Consider the following 13,961-nt stretch of genomic DNA (forward strand, 5'->3'; position numbering starts at 1 on the left):
AATTAAACAAATCTGAGCATATGACAACCAAGTACAGACTCCCAGCACCTGAATTCTGCAATGAGATTTAATGCAAATACTTTTAAAACTTATTTTTAGCACTTTTAAAATTTCAGGTTCTCTTTAATTTGAATGCTGTTCACGCTCTGAAGCTCACCCTGAGTGAGGAGTTATCCCCAAACCAAAGACATATATAGCAATCTGATTGCATTCTCTCAAATAACTTGAAGAGCCCTGCCTCAGTGAATACTGCTGCGTTGCTTTCACTTCCGGTTTGCCATGAAAAGGAGGGCAGGGGAGATAGGAGAATCACAACTTCAGGTAAAAGATTTTGCAAGTGAGCGGAAGGCAGGGCTGTGCCCCTCAAAGGCAGGCGCCCCACTGTCTTGCTTACCCTGCTTACCGCATTGGCACAGCCCTGCTTATTACCATAATTAGGATGAACACCTGGGATTGGCACTGACCCTGGATAATCAATGCCAGGCTGTTTCCGATGACTGGCATTGAACATCCAGCAGGACCTAAAGCAGTGAAAATAAGTCATAAACAACACAGTTTATACCAAATTGTTTAACCACCCTTAGGTTTTAACAAATAATACCATCTCCATGTAAGGTCTAGGTAAACAAATTTAAACAATCTATGTTGAAGGCACATGCCCTAAATATGTTGTATTTGGTAGCAATAATGAAACAGTGATGGAATATTCACACAGCAGGCAGCCAACAGCTTTAATTTCTACTGAAAATAATTAACTTTGTATGAACATAAATGTCATTCAGCTCCAACTGTTCTACTGCTGCTTTCCCTTAGCCATCTTTATTCCAGGGATTCATCTATATACAAAGATTAGCCCCCCCCCCCCCCCCCCCACATACACACACACAAAACATGCCTTTTATAACCAGATTTGAAGAAGAAATAAATATATACCACAGAACTGGAGAATGTTGACACAGACTGATTCTGCATGAAGGTAGCTCTGCCATCATTATTCAGGATCTCTTGCTTACGCACACCCAACGTACATCAAATTGGCACTATCGCCCAGCTACCGCGTGCCCTGGGCAGTAATTCCATTTTTGGTGTGTGCCCAAAACACACGGTAGAAAATATTTTCTATTTTCTACCACGGGGCCCTTACCTGGTGGTAATCGGCAGTTGGCATGCACTGCACGCTTACCGCCCAGTTAGCACAGAGACTGACCTTACCATTAAGTCAACAGGTGGCGTTAAGGTCTCAAGACAAAAATGGACACGCGCTGGTTTTTATTTTGAAGCATGTCCAGTTTCAAACACATTAAAAAAATCCCCTTTTTTCCAGGTGCGCTCAGGAACTGGAACAGCGCACATCCAAAATATGCGCCTACACCAGCACAGGCCACTTTTGGGCCCACCTTAGTATAAGGGCCTCTAAGTGCATTTTTAAAATATACCACTGCATTCCACAAAACAAAAGGAGCAACTTCTCACAAAACATCTTTCTCTTTGATCTAGGACAGGAAAAAAAGATTTTAAATACTCCCAGGTTTCACCCTAATTCATGTTTAATGTGGGATACAAATGCCATAAATAAGTAAAATACATAAACAGATACATAGAAACTTTGAATGCTGAGCACCTGATTCTCATAACATGATGTCTGTTTTAGTGGCCCTTTACCAGGAGAAAAAAAATCTCTGCATGAATACAAAGCAAGCTAGGGTGTCCCTATAACCAGCCCCTCCAAATGACACACTGATTACAACTTATAACAAATTACTACTCGACCTATGAAAAGTTATTCCATTATTATACTTCCTCTGTGTGCACCCTATGCTGCACAAGCCGGCAGGTTTGAAAATATAAGTGGGGTCAAATAAAAATGGTACCAACAAGAATGAGAACATGGATGCAGCAGCTGATAGGTTTGTTTGCTTTGTTTTGAGGGTACGAGGAATATGACAGCTGCGTGGAAGAGCAGAAAGACAGATTAACCTCCGTGGCTTCAGCTTTTTGACTTCTTGCTCATGTTCTCAATCAAACCTCCTTAATCACTGAGCCATGTGGGCAGTGCTGAAGACAGCTGCTTCCAGCTGCCCCGGTCTGTCTCGCTGCTTTGTCCCACTCACACGAAGTTGAAAAGGTGAACTGACCAGGGCAGCCAGAAGCAGCTGCCTTCAGTGCTGCCCATGCCGTGGCTCACTGCTGGAAACAGGGAGGAGAGATATATAGCCGGCTGGACCTGAAGGAAGGGAGGGAAAGCAGCTGCCTGAAGCGGGGCAGGGAGCAGGAAGCCTGAGGAAGCAAAAAACCACTTGGTTGGCCACTATTATTGGGGGGGGGGGGGCTGAGAGAAATGGGGGGTTGGGCCCCTGAGGCCCCCTGCAGCTATGCCACTGGGCTACAGTAACCTGCACTATACACAAACACAGTGCTTCTCACACTGAGGCTGGGAGTGGGGGTCAGTGTTGATTTGACAGCTAAACAGCTAACAGCTAAACAGCACCTTCTCCTGTTCTTGTGTGCACTGAAGCCGACCAGCTGCTGCTTGCTGTCTTGCCTTCTGCCTGCACGTGCAAAGGAAATCCCCACTGCACACAGGGAGAGACGTCAAGGGTGGTCCATTCCAAAACTGGGAGGTGACAAAGACTTGCTATGTAAATTATTTTACTGCCTCATGGTTATCAAGCTCCCTAAATGCAACTGGGAAGAGATGCACTTGGCATACTAAAATGGTAGCCGTCACATTTTCACTTGGTGCACTGGTAGGGTTTATCTAGGCACTGGAGATTTCCAAAGAAGGTAAAATTATGTATAATCATACCTGATAATTTTCTTTCCATTAATCATAGCTGATCAATCCATAGACTGGTGGGTTGTGTCCATCTACCAGCAGGTGGAGATAGAGAGCAAACTTTTGCCTCCCTATATGTGGTCATGTGCTGCCGGAAACTCCTCAGTATGTCGATATCAAAGCTCCATCCGCAGGACTCAGCACTTAGAGAATTACACCCACGAAGGGACACTCTGCCCAGCTCACCACCGCCGAAACGGGGGAGGGGAATTAACCCAGCTCATCCCCACACAAGTGGGGGAGGGGAATCCGTCCAGCTCATCCCCGCGGAGCGGGGGAGGGACACCACACCCGCCGATGCGGGGGGATCTGGCTTATCCTGCAACCGCAACCGCGGGAGGAGCTGACTGACCCGAACACCGCCGAAGCGGGAGGGGTACAAAACTGCCCTACAGCCGCACGAAGCGGGAGGGAGTGCCGGCAGAATTATAAGTCTCAATCCAGCCCCGTAAAACGGAGGGGAGAGGAATGCAGCAGCTCACTGTAACACAAACTCGTCTTAACTCTTGAAGAATCCAAGTGAAAAAACTTGAACACGAAGTCTTTCTGAAGTAACTGAAGAGTAAACTTGAACCTGAAATGCAACCAGAATAAAACAATACAGATATCTGGGAGGGGCTATGGATTGATCAGCTATGATTAATGGAAAGAAAATTATCAGGTATGATTATACATAATTTTACCTTCCATATCATCAAGCTGATCAATCCATAGACTGGTGGGATGTACCGAAGCAGTACTCACCCAGGGCGGGACATAGAAATCCCTGACCGCAACACTGAAGCTCCAAACCGGGCCTCCGCCCGAGCAGCCACAGTCAAGCGGTAATGCTTGGAGAATGTATGGGCCGAAGCCCAAGTTGCCGCCTTGCATATCTCTTCCAAGGAGACGGAACCGGCCTCTGCCATCGAGGCCGCCTGAGCTCTTGTGGAGTGAGCCTTCAGCTGGATAGGCGGCACCTTCCCTGCGGCCACATAAGCCGCTGCAATGGCTTCCTTGACCCATCTTGCCACTGTAGGCTTAGCAGCCTGCAGACCCCTACGAGGACCTGCAAACAGGACAAACAGATGATCCGATTTCCGGAAATCATTGGTCACTTCCAAGTATCTGATGATGACTCGTCTCACATCCAGATATTTAAGAGCAGAGTACTCCTCTGGGTAGTCCTCCCTACGAAAGGAAGGGAGACAGAGCTGCTGATTCACATGGAAGCGAGAAACAATCTTGGGCAGAAAGGAAGGCACTGTGCGAATAGTCACTCCTGCCTCAGTGAACTGCAGAAAAGGCTCTCGACATGAGAGCGCCTGGAGCTCGGAAACTCTTCTGGCTGAAGTGATAGCCACCAAAAAGACTGCTTTCAACGTCAGGTCTTTCAGAGATGCCCTCGACAAGGGTTCAAACGGCGGCTTCTGCAATGCTCTTAGCACTAGGTTGAGATTCCACGCAGGCACCACTGAGTGCAGAGGAGGGCGCAGGTGATTAACTCCCTTGAGAAAGCGCACCACATCTGGCTGGGAAGCCAGGGAAGCACCCTTCAGGCGGCCCCTGAAGCAAGCCAGAGCCGCTACCTGGACCTTAAGGGAACTGAGCGACAGGCCTTTGTCCAGACCTTCTTGCAGGAACGCCAACACTGAAGAAATTGGAGCAGTGAAGGGAGAAAGTGAGCCTGCATCACACCACGCTGCAAAGATACGCCAAACCCTGGCGTAAGCAGTAGAAGTAGAGCGTTTCCTCGCTCTCAGCATAGTGGCGATGACCTTGTCTGAGAAGCCCTTCTTCCTCAGACGCTGCCGCTCAATAGCCAGGCCGTAAGACCAAAGGGGGAGGGATCCTCCATCACCACGGGACCCTGATGTAACAGGCCCTGCTCCACTGGCAGCCGCAGAGGATCGTCGATTGAGAGCCTGATCAAGTCCGCATACCAGGGACGTCTGGGCCAATCCGGACCCACCAGGATTATCCTGCCGGGATGTCTCGCCACCCGGTCTAGGACCCTGCCCAACATGGGCCAGGGTGGGAACACATAGAGAAGCTCTTGTGTCGGCCATTGTTGGAGAAGAGCATCTACTCCCAGGGATCGAGGGTCCCGTCCTCTGCTGAAGAAGCGCGGCACTTGGCAATTGGCCGATGACGCCATCAGATCTAGGCTCGGCTGGCCCCAGCGCTTCGTGATGTCCAAGAACGCCTGAGCAGATAGCTGCCACTCTCCGGGCTCCAAGGTATGGCGACTGAGAAAGTCCGCCTTGACATTCATGACTCCGGCAATGTGGGCCGCTGACAGCTGTTCCAGGTTCGCTTCCGCCCACTGGCATAGACTCATAGCCTCCTTGGCTAGAGGGGCGCTCTTGGTACCTCCCTGGCGGTTGACATAGGCCACAGCCGTGGCATTGTCCGACAGTACCCGTACAGGCTTCAGCACCAGTACCGGGATGAACTCCAAAAGCGCCAACCGAATGGCTCTGAGTTCCAGGAGGTTGATAGACCACTTCGCCTCTGCAGGAGACCAGAGCCCCTGCGCTGTCCTTCCCAAGCAGTGGGCTCCCCAGCCCGACAATGAGGCGTCCGTCGTGACGACAATCCACTCTGGGGTCACCAGAGGCATTCCTGCAGACAACTTGTCTGCCTGCATCCACCAGCTCAGCGCCTTGCGCACTGCTGGATCCAAGGGAAGACGCACCGCATAATCCTCCGACATCGGAGTCCAGCGCTGCAGCAGAGAGTGTTGTAGTGGTCTCATATGAGCCCTGGCCCAGGGCACTACTTCCATCGTGGCCGTCATAGAGCCCAACAGCTGCACATAGTCCCAAGCCCGAAGAGGAGAGGCTACCAGGAACTGGTCCACCTGAGCCTGAAGTTTGACAATCCGATTGTCTGGCAGGAACACTCTGCCCACTTGGGTGTCGAATCGAACTCCCAGATACTCCAGGGACTGAGTCGGGCGCAGCTGGCTCTTCTCCCAGTTGATGATCCATCCCAGGGAGCTCAAAAGAGCAACTACCCGGTCCACAGCTTTGCCGCACTCTGCATAAGAGGGGGCTCGGATCAACCAGTCGTCCAGATAAGGATGGACTTGTACTCCTTCCTTTCGCAGGAAGGCCGCTATGACCACCATTACTTTGGAAAAGGTCCGCGGAGCAGTAGCCAACCCGAACGGGAGGGCTCTGAACTGGAAGTGTCGGCCCAGGACTGCAAAACGCAGAAAGCGTTGATGAGGAGGCCAGATGGGAATATGCAGGTACGCTTCCTTGATGTCCAAGGAAGCCAGGTACTCCCCTGCCTTCACTGCCGCTATAACAGAGCGGAGAGTCTCCATGCGAAAGTGCCGCACTTTCAAGGCCCGATTGACCCCTTTGAGGTCGAGGATAGGCCGGACAGAACCTCCTTTCTTTGGTACCACAAAGTAAATGGAGTAACGCCCCTTGCCAAGCTGACTTTCTGGCACCGGAACGACCGCACCCAGGCGGATCAGATTGTCCAAAGTCTGCTGCACTGCCACAGCTTTGACCGGAGACTTGCAGGGAGAGAGTACAAACCCGTCTCTTAAGGGTCGGCAGAACTCTAGCTTGTAGCCGTCTCTGATGACTTCCAGCACCCAAGCGTCTGAAGTTATTGTGGTCCACTCGCCCAGAAACGAGGACAGCCGTCCTCCAATCTGCACTGGGGCGTGGACCAAGACCCCGTCATTGGGTACGAGACCCTGGGGGAGGACCGGAGGGAGCACCTCCGGGACGGCGGTCTCTGCGAAAGGAACGCTGCTTGGGGGAGAAATGCCTCTTAAAGGAAGAGGGGGCAGAAGAACCCGACCTGCCCGGGCGGTACCGACGGGCTTCCTGAAACCGTCCTCTGGAGGTACCGGGACGAGCACTAGCCCGAGCCCTGACCTCTGGTAACTTCTTGCCCTTAGATGTGCCGAGATCGGTCACGATTTTGTCCAGCTCGACCCCAAAGAGCAGCTTGCCTTTAAAAGGCAACCTAGCCAGGCGGGATTTAGAGGCGTGGTCAGCAGACCAATGTTTCAGCCAAAGCCACCGCCGCGCAGAGACTGTCTGAGCCATGCCTTTAGCTGAGGCTCTCAAGACATCATACAGCAAGTCTGCCACATAGGCTAAGCCCGATTCCAGGGCTGGCCAATCATCCCTCAAGGAATGATCCGAGGGGGAAGCCCGCTGCACCATAGTCAGGCACGCCCTGGCCACATAGGAGCCGCAAACTGAGGCCTGCAAACTTAAAGCAGCCGCCTCAAAGGACGACCTTAAGGCCGCCTCCAATCTCCTGTCTTGGGCGTCCTTTAGGGCCGTGCCACCTTCCACCGGCAATGCCGTTTTCTTAGTCACCGCAGTGATTAAAGAATCCACGGTAGGCCACAGATAGGCCTCACGTTCACTCACAGCCAAAGGATAGAGGCGGGACATAGCCCTAGCCACTTTAAGGCTCGCTTCTGGGACATCCCATTGAGCCGAAATTAAGGTGTGCATGGCATCATGCACGTGGAAGGTTCTAGGCGGGCGCTTCGTCCCCAGCATAATGGCAGAGCCAACAGGGGCTGAGGGAGAGACTTCCTCCGGAGAGGAAATCTTCAAAGTGTCCATGGCCTGTAACAACAGGTTGGGCAAATCCTCTGGGCGAAAAAGCCGCGCTGCAGAGGGGTCATCCGCTCCATCCGAGCGGGGATCCGTCTCCTCCAAGGAATCCGCAAAGGACCGTTGGGAGACCTCAGACACGCTGCCCTCATCTACATCGGAGGAGACAAATTCCTCCAAGGCCTGGGAATCAACCCGAGGGCGTTTACCTCTGGGAACCTCAACCTCTTTACCAGACGAGGGAGCGGGGGCAGCGTTGTGCATGAGGAAGGCCTGATGCAGCAGCAAAACAAACTCGGGGGAGAAACCCCCCAGACTGTGCACTTCCGCAGCCTGGGCAACAGCCCTAGGCGCACTCTCAACCGGCGCTCGCAACAGCGGGGGAGAGGCCTGCTGCGCATCCAAAATGGCGTCCGGCGCGAAACTCCGCGAAGGAGCCGCGCGGGAAGAACGGCTCTTAACTTTAGCCGCTTCTGTGCCGTCGCCCAAATTAAGGGCGTTCATGGCATTAATGTCTCCAACCTCAAGGGCGGCCCAAGAAGAAGCCGTCCGAGCCGCGTGGCCGGCCAAAATGGCGGAGGCGAGGAGCGGGGGATGGGCGTTTATGGCGGGAAAAACCGCCACGCCGGAGGAAGGACCGGGACATTCATCGGTCACGAAACTGCCACCCAACAAGGGCGAATCAGGCTTTAAGACCCCCGCATCCCCTCTAGAAGCGCTCAAGCGACCCGGGGAGCGACCCTTTGCGCCCTCGCCCTCCGACGCCATGTGCCACGAGGAGAAGAATCGGGGAACCCCCGCCCGCTATAAAAAGGTAAAATTACCTGCTGTCCGCTCCGAGTTGTAACGACCTGGTGTCCCAGTGAGTAGCTGCAATAGACGCTTAAATAAACGTCGAAATAAACGCCTTTAAAGACGTTTAAAATTTTTTTTTTTTTTTTTTTTAACGGAGCCAGCGGGAGGGGGGAGAAAAGGAGGGACCTGGCACCACCAGGTTTGCACTTGCTCAAAAGAGCCCTCAACCCCAGGCACTCAACAAAACCTAAAAATTAGGCTTGGAGGCCTAGCCAGAGCTGCTGCTGCTGTGTGTGACCACCACCTGCTGAGATAGAGAACATACTGAGGAGTTTCCGGCAGCACATGACCACATATAGGGAGGCAAAAGTTTGCTCTCTATCTCCACCTGCTGGTAGATGGACACAACCCACCAGTCTATGGATTGATCAGCTTGATGATATGGAAGTGGCAGTTCTGATGGAAAAATCATGAGATAAAATATTTTAAAAGCTCTATGATAAAATGGAATCACTGGAGAATTGGATGGAGAATCTGCATGCAGATGTGGGAGTATTTCAAGTCCAGTTGGCAGAGCTGGAGGACACTGTGCAAGAAGCTGGTTGGCAACTAGCAGAGCTACTCATAAGACTTAAAGCAGCAAAGGAGAAGTTTGATGACATTGAAAAGCATGCCCAAAGAAAAAAACTAAAAAGTTAGTAGGTACACCTGAGATGGTGAAGAGACAGAACTCACGGATTCCTGGAAACCTGGCTGACTCAGAGCCTGTCTCCTTTCATATGTGAGTCCTATCTACAAAGTGGGCTCATAGGCCAGGCCCTAAAAAGAAAGGCAACCCAAGGCATAGGGAGGTAATTTTAAAGCTTCTTAATTTTGTTTTGAGGGAAACAAAGTGCTCTTGTTTCAAGGACTATTCCACCAAAATTCAGCTTAGCAACATGAGTTTTCCCCTATATGCACTTATCTATTTCAGAAGAAGGTGAAATTCGCATCGCTATACCCAGCAAACAGGGTGGTGGAGTAGGAAACAATTTCAGATGGAGTCAGAGTCAGTAAAAATGTGCTGTTTCCAACTCCATCATCAAAATAAAAACTTACGTTTGTAATATATGGTTAAGTTTATCATTTTAGACTTACATATTTTTTTCTCCTGTTAAAGCCTAATATCAACTAACTTTTTCCAGGGCCATTAATCAATGGGAATTCACCAACCCAATCTGACATGCTCCTTGATTGGTAGATGGCTGGTATGTAAGACTATTATCTACCTCAGTCAGTCATTAGCTTCTTCAGCTTGTAACTGAAAGGAAGGGAAGGAGACATATTTAGAATTTTGGTGACAATTTTTAAAAATATAAATTCATAATGTAAAAGAAGCTTCCCATGAAGTCCGCTATATTTGAACATTTCACCATACGTCATGATAGAAAATATTTTGTGTGTCAGTGTATGCACAGTACCCAGATGCTGTGATGCCAAGTTCACCACATATTCAGATAGCGATAAAAATATACCTACTTTCATCCACAAGTATTCAAAGCTATGAGAGAGAAATATGACAGCAAATGCAAGGAACCAATGCCCAGTATGTCCAGCCAGGCAAAGAACCAGAAAACTTCACAGATATCAGTTACAAGATATTTTGTCAGTTACGTTACTGTAACAATGAAGGCATTAAAAAATGAAGATACATTAAAAAAAAATGTATCATATAACTTGTACTAAAGGATAGTGTGTCTCTAACATTATTTTCATGACCAACTTTAATAGGTCTGAATGGAGAAATGGTCTGCAAACTTGGTGTTTCTCTGGAAAGAGGCAGTATTAGAAAAATGGTGTATGAAGAAGCCCTTAACCAAAAGGAAGAACTTTAAAAAAACCTCTCAAAACCTAATGCACAAAGCTTACCGTGCTTGAAACATTTACTTTAGACCAGTTGTAGTCTGTCTAAACCAAACGTTATCTAGCGTGTAATGCACAAAGGGATTCTGCATCCCTTTTACTGCTCCCCGTAGCAGCTACAGACTACCCTATGCAAATGCATTGCAATGAGCTCAACAGTATTAAAATAAGCACTCCGAGCAATGCACAGACCTGAGTGCCTAACTTTAATGTGAAAAATTTTATTGCAGGTCTGGACCTGTATTTATGGGGAGCAGTTGGTTTGCACTGTATAGTGCAAGCAGGCTGCTCCCCATGGTAGGCATAATGGACCCCCGACCTGATCCCCCAAGACCTTCAAAAACTTTCCTGGTGGTCCAGTGTACCCCCCCTCTCGAGCCCCCCCTTACCAAAAATCACCATGGTAGTCTAGTGACCCCCTCCTTTTCACATACCTCTACAATGCCTCCTCCCTCCTGCCTCTGGGCCTGCCTTCTCAAAATGGCGGCATCTAGCCCATGTCCGGTGCATCCTGGATGCACTGGGAGGGGCTAAGTACCTTATAAGGAGTTTTTTTTCATTATACAGTGCTTACCCCTCCCAGAATGCAGCAGGCAGGGGCTGGGTGCTGCCATTTTAAGAAGGTGTTCCCAGAAGCAGGAGGGAGGAGTTGCTGCCTCTGCCCTCCTGCCTCTAACTGTAGAGATATGTAGATATGAGGGGGGAGGCGATCACTAGACTACCATGGTGATTTTTGGTAGTGGTGGGGCTCAAGAGGAGGGGGTCCACTGGGTCACTAAGGATTTTTTGGAAGAGAAGGAAAGGGGAGGGGTCACTACACTACCATGGAGATTTTTTGGTAGAGGGGTTCAAGAAGGGGGTCCACTGAACCTACACGGATTTTCTGGAAGGGGAGGAGAGTCACTAGACCAAAGTGGAGTATTTTGAGTTGCACGGAGGGGGGGGCTTGAGAGGGAGTCTGCTGGACTCTGGTAGACCCCCCCTTGAGTTCCCCCCCGCCTGCACAACTCAAAAAACTCTGTGGTGCATTTGACAGCTTCGAGTTGCAAACAGCGACCAATGCACAAAAGGGGATCCGTGCTTCTCATCTACATGCATCCCCTTTGTGCATCAGTCACTGTTTGCTGCTTGGTAAACTTTCCCGCAGTAGCCATATTTAACGGCTGCCTTTGTGCACCTGGCCCTTAAGGTGCATTTTGTATTTCTTAAAATGGATGCCTGCATACGCCACGTGGAGAGGCATAATCGAAAGGGACGCCCAAGTTTTGCTGAGGATGTCCTCGCAAAACATCCTGGTGGAGGGGCAGGGAAACTCATATTATCGAAATAACATGGACGTCCATCTTTCGTTTTGATAATACGGTCGGAGACACCCAAATCTTGACATTTAGGCCATCCTTAGAGATAGTCATCCCTAGACTTAGTCGTTTCTGATTTTCGGCGATAATGGAAACCAAGGACGCCCATCTCAGAAACGACTAAATGCAAGCCCTTTGGTCATGGGAGGAGCCAGCATTTCTAATGCACTGGTCCCCCTGACATGCCAGGACACCAACCGGGCACCCTAGGGGGCCCTGCAGTGGACTTCAGAAATTGCTCCCAGGTACATAGCCCCCTTACCTTGTGTACTGCGCCCCCCAACCCCCCCCCCAAAAAAAAAAACACTACCCGCAACTGTACACCACTACCATAGCCTTTACGGGTGAAGGGGGCACCTAGATGTGGGTACAGTGGGTTTGTGGTGGGTTTTGGAGGGTTTACATTTACCACCACAAGTGTAACAGGTAGGGGGGAGATGGGCCTGGGTCCGCCTGCCTGAAGTGCACTGCAACCACTAAAACTGCTCCAGGGACCTGCATACTGCTGTGATGGACCTGAGTATGACATTAGAGGCGGGCACAAAATATTTTTAAAGATGTTTTTTGAGGGTGGGAGGGGGTTAGTGACCACTGGGGGAGTAAGGAGAGGTGATCCCCGATTCTCTCTGGTGGTCATCTGGTCAGTTCGGGCACCTTTTTGTGGCTTGGTCGTACGAAAAACAGGACCAGGTAAAGTTGTCCAAGTGCTCGTCAGAGACGCCCTTTTTTTTCCCGTTATGGGTTGAGGACGCCCATGTATTAGGCACGCCCAAGTCCCGCCTTTGCTATGCCTCCAACATGCCCCCGTGAACTTTGGTCATACCCGCAACAGAAAGCAGTTGAGGACGCCCAAAATCGGCTTTCGATTATGCCGACCCTGTGAGGACACCCATCTTCCGATTTGTGTCAAAAGATGGGCGTCCTTCTCTTTCGAAAATGAGCCTGATAGTAAACTACTTTGCTATCAGTGTTTGATTTGTTTGCAACAAGAATGAAATAGTATACCAAGTGTAAATGACACAGAAGCTCATCACACCAGCAAGTTTCTCCAGTTCTTAGTGGAAACGGTTCTGCAAGATTATGAACTTAGGGGTTTTTTTTAACTAAGCTGCGGTAAAAGGGGACATGCGCTAGCATCAGCCTGTGTTTTTGATGCACGCTAAGGCCCTCTTTTAACACAGCATGTAAAAGGTTTTGTTTTTTTTTAAGAAACGGCCATTTCAGAGGGGAGCACTTATTGCTACCCACTGAAGTGGCAATAAGGGCTCTTGTGCTAACCTGGCGGTAACCAGGCAGCACATGGCACTGCCCGATTACCACCGGAAATGGCATGCACTGGGAATGGGAACTACCACCAGGCTGCTGCAGTAGCCCAGAAGTAGTTCCTGTTTGGCGTACAGAAAACCCACAGTGGCTTACCGCCGCTTAGTAAAAGGGCCTCTTAAAAAAAGAACACGTTCTATGTACTGTAATTGACAATGCTTCAAACATGCTAAGTACAATTAAACAATGAAAGTGACAACAGAACACTTCAGAGATATAGGAATGTTTGAAATTAATGAGCACACTCCTGCAACTGAGGAACAAGTTGAAGTTGCTATAGAACAACAACAAAATGATGATCTTTTAGATGATTTTGTTGTAGCTGCCTCAAAAAAGTCTCTAAAATTCACAGATGAGCTGTGTGCTGCACACATTGCAGATGGCAATAAGAGACAGTCTGCAAGAAGGATATCCTGCTGCTCTAATTGGCAAGTTGAGGAAAGTAGTTATGGCAGCCAGAAGAATATTTGAAGCGGGGGAGTCGGAGAAACTAAACAAATTCTCTGTAACCTTGGAGGATGTAATGGGTCAGTTCAGCAAGCTGAAGAGTAGTAAATCACCGGGACCTGATGGTATTCATCCCAGAGTATTAATAGAACTAAAAAATGAACTTGCGGAGCTACTGTTAGAAATATGCAATCTGTCCCTAAAATCGAGTGTAGTACCGGAAGACTGGAGGGTAGCCAATGTTACTCCGATTTTTAAGAAGGGTTCCAGAGGAGATCCGGGAAATTATAGACCGGTGAGTCTGACGTCGGTGCCGGGCAAGATGGTGGAGGCTATTATTAAGAATAAAATTGCAGAGCATATACAAAAACATGGACTGATGAGACAAAGTCAGCACGGATTTAGTGAAGGGAAGTCTTGCCTCACCAATCTAATGCATTTTTTTGAGGGGGTAAGCAAACATGTGGACAATGGGGAGCCGGTTGATATTGTATATCTGGATTTTCAGAAGGCGTTTGACAAAGTGCCGCACGAAAGACTCCTGAAGAAATTGCAGAGTCATGGAATCGGAGGTAGGGTATTATTATGGATTAAGAACTGGTTGAAAGATAGGAAGCAGAGAGTAGGATTGCGTGGCCAGTATTCTCAGTGGAGGAGGGTAGTTAGTGGGGTCCCGCAGGGGTCTGTGCTGGGTCCGTTGCTTTTTAATGTATTTATAAA

At 49.4% G+C, this 13,961-nt stretch overlaps 1 protein-coding gene across 3 annotated transcripts in view; it reads right to left on the reverse strand.

The window, feature by feature from the left end:
- Window positions 1–13,961, reverse strand: part of KLHL24 (kelch like family member 24) — a 451,642-nt gene that overhangs the window by 422,858 nt on the left and 14,823 nt on the right. The window contains exon 1 of one of the 3 annotated variants that reach the window (XM_030216187.1): window positions 395–517. The exons of the other annotated variants lie outside the window; for them this stretch is intronic. The gene's annotated coding sequence lies outside the window, so the exon portion shown is untranslated. Of the gene's footprint in view, window positions 1–394; window positions 518–13,961 lie in introns of those variants that run through there. 3 annotated transcript variants of the gene reach the window in all.

Source organism: Microcaecilia unicolor, chromosome 10, assembly GCF_901765095.1.
Source record: "Microcaecilia unicolor chromosome 10, aMicUni1.1, whole genome shotgun sequence".
NCBI lineage: Eukaryota > Metazoa > Chordata > Amphibia > Gymnophiona > Siphonopidae > Microcaecilia > Microcaecilia unicolor.